This window comes from Pongo abelii, chromosome 6 (genome assembly GCF_028885655.2).
Source record: "Pongo abelii isolate AG06213 chromosome 6, NHGRI_mPonAbe1-v2.0_pri, whole genome shotgun sequence".
Taxonomy (NCBI): Eukaryota; Metazoa; Chordata; class Mammalia; order Primates; family Hominidae; genus Pongo; species Pongo abelii.
Genome location: NC_071991.2, coordinates 141,689,831 through 141,693,225, shown reverse-complemented (window position 1 = coordinate 141,693,225; position 3,395 = coordinate 141,689,831). Strand labels below are relative to the sequence as shown.

The 3,395-nt window shown below is 35.7% G+C and overlaps 1 pseudogene; it reads right to left on the bottom strand.

Annotated features, from left to right (window-relative positions):
* Positions 1-1,167: 1,167 nt before the first annotated feature.
* Positions 1,168-2,171, bottom strand: LOC100436646 (olfactory receptor 2A2-like; annotated as a pseudogene).
* Positions 2,172-3,395: the final 1,224 nt, after the last annotated feature.

Here is a 3,395-nt window from a genome sequence, read left to right as displayed (position 1 = left end):
CGTGTGTGAGTGTGTGTGTGTCAGGAAAGGATTTTGGAATTGTCAAATGCCTTTAGTATGTATAATTAGATGTGTTTTCTTTTTATTTTATTAACATGGTCTATTACATTGAGTTTTGAATGTTTAAACAACCTTGCATTCTTTGAATAAACCTCACTTGGTAATTATGTTTGCTGCATTTGGTTTGCTGGTATTCGTTGAATAATTTTGCATCTATATTCACAAAGAAATTGGTCTATAGTTTTTATTTCTTGTGATGTCTTTGATTTTTTTGATATCAAGTGATATTGGCCTCATAGAATAAGTTGGGAAATGTTCCATTTTCTTCTATTTTGAGAGATTTTTATGAAGAAATAGTAGTAATTATTCTTTTAAAAATTAAACAGTATTTGTTACTACAACAATGTGATTGGCAACTTTATTTGGTGTTAGTTTTAAAATCGCTAATTCAACTTCTTTACTTACTAGAAGTGTATTCAGATTATCTATTTATTTTTGAGTGAGTTGGTAGATTGTGACTTTCTTGGGATTTTTCCTTTTATGTAAGTTTCTAACTGCTCACACAGAGTTGTTCACAGTGTTCTTTGATAATCCTTTCTGTACCTGTAAGATTGCTAATGATGTTTTCTATATCCCTAATTTTAGTAATTTGAGTCTTTCACTGTTTTGTTGGTAAATGTAGCTAAAGTTTGTCAATTTTGTTAATCTTTTCAAAGAAACACTTTTGTTTTCACTGATTTTACTTATTCTTTTTCATTTCTCTATTTTATTTATATACATTTTAATCCATATTTGTTTATGCTTGCTTTGGATTTTGTTTGCTTTTCTTTCAAAATGGGAGATTTGCAATAAAATGCTGAGAAAATGATGCAAATTCCAAAGGAAAATAGCTTTTCCATCTCTTCCACTCTCCAAATAGAAGTGACTCTCAACACTAAAATTTAATCCAGAAACTGGGTTCGTACTCCATAGAGTTTTCAGTGGGAAAGGTAGTGTAAAATATAATATGCTATTTTTTCACTGTAATCTTGTCATATTTTCAGAGCTAGAATTAGAAAAATTACCATATTTATATCAAACTTCTAACAAAAAAATTTCTCAGTTTTTGCTTCAGCAAACCACTTGTTCAAAAGCAAAGCCCTATCCAACTAACACTCTGTCCACTCCTTACATATACCGCGTCCTCTGCAGTGCTCTGTGGAGGGCGCCCTTCACCTGAGCATTCTTCAGGCTGTAGATCAGGGGGTTCAGCATTGGGTTAAAGACACTGTGAAACAGGGACAGCATTTTCTCCTGCTCCTCTCGTTGATTAGAGTCTGGGACCATGTAAACCACCATGGCTATGCCAAAGAAGAGACCAACCACACACAGGTGGGAGGAGCAGGTGGAGAAGGCCTTTATGCGGCCCTTCTTTGTCTGGATCTTTAGGATGGCCCAGAGGATGTGCATGTAGGAGACAAGCATCAAACAAAGAGGCCCAACTAAGACAAACACACAGGTAGCAAATATGACCACTTGGTTAACCCAGGTGTCAGCACAGGCCAGCTTGAGGACAGACAGAATTTCACAGAAGAGGTGGTTCACATCCCGGGGCCCACAGAAGGGCAACCTTAGAAGGAGAATTGCATGTACCAGGGACAGGGGAAACCCACATGACCAGGACATGAGAGCCAGGATCATGCACACTCTCCAGCTCATGATGACAGTGTACTGGAGAGGGTTCAAATGGCCACATACCTATCATAGGACATCACCACCAAAATCAGACACTCTGTAGCAGCAAAAGCAAAATAGAAATAGGTCTGCATTATGCATGGCACAAAGGAGATGGTTCTTTTCTTGTTCATCAGATTTGCCAACATCTTGGGAACACTGTTGGAAGCATAGGACATGTCAATGACGGCCAGGTGTGAGAGGAAGAAGTACATGGGGGTATGCAGACTGTGGTCCAGACAGATGAGTCCCAAGATCATGCCATTCGCCAGCAGGCTGAAGATGTGTAACAGGGAGAAGATCCAAAAGAGGAGCACTTCCATCTCAGCACTGAGCTGGAATCCCACCAGGATGAATTCTGTGACCCATGATTGGTTGACTCCCATTTCTTAATGGAAGTCTGTCAAGGACTGAAGTGTGATAGAAAGGTCAGAAAATATGAGTTTTTATCTGAAAATGAGCTAAGATAAAGGCTAAATGCTTGTTCCTATTAGATAAGCCCCTTCAAATTTCCAAGACTTGTTACCTCTCTGTTTTTAGCATTTAATTATGAAATAAATTTAAACGTAAAAATAGTGTCACAAATTTTGCAAAGAACTCCCACTTAATTTCATGCAGATTCAGCAACTGTTAACATTTATTATTTGTCTTAGTCTCTTTCTCTATGTAATTTTTATTTTTTGAACGAGTTGAGATTAAAGTGTAGACATAATACCCTTTTAATTATACATTTCTGATTTTTTTAGTAAGAAAAAACTAATTCCCACTAGCTTGACCGTAATACAAGTATTAAAACCAGAAAATTTAATATTGACATTGACATGTTTAATATTGATATTGATATTGACATGTTTCTTTTCTCTAATATACAATATTCTCCCTCCAACCACACCAGTCTAGGACCTAATCCAAGATTATGCATTATATCTAAAGTCATCTGTCTTTAGTCTCCTGTACTTGTAATATTTACTCAGCCTTTTTGTGCCTTTCTGAACACTGATATTTTGAAGAGTTCTTTAGCATGATGTCCAACAAATTGAGAGTGTACAATATTCCTCAATGTTTTTGTTCAAATTATCCACTTTCTGAAGGAAAAATAGTATTCTCCTCTGTGTGTTCTGAGCAAGTATATGATATTAATTTGTCCTATTATTGGGGTGAAGCTAACTTGGATCACTTGGTGAAGATGGTGCTTCCCAGATATCTCCATTATGTGATTTTTTTTTTCCCTAATTAGTTTCTGGAGTACCCATTAAAATTATTATATATGTAGCTTGTTCCTCATAATGTCACTTCACTAGTTCCTTCAGTCACTAGTTTTAGCATCCATTGATTATCTTGCCTAACTCAGTTATTAATAATGATTCAAAATGTGTTGTTCTGACTCTATAATTGCTTTTACATTTATTAGTTGGCAACTTTAGTATAAAAAATGCTTCATTCACTTATCTATCTATTAACTATCTGCTATCTATCTGTTATCTATCATCTGTTATCTATCTGCTATCTATCATCTATCCATCAGTATAGACTCATGGGTTTTTTAAATTCAGTGGGTTGTACTTCATTGTTGTCATTTTTTGGTGCTTAATTTTCCTATATCTGGGCCTTCGAAGCTTACTCCTCTGTCTTTTTAATAGGTTCCCATAATATTTGAGCAGTTATTTCCTTCTGATATGACC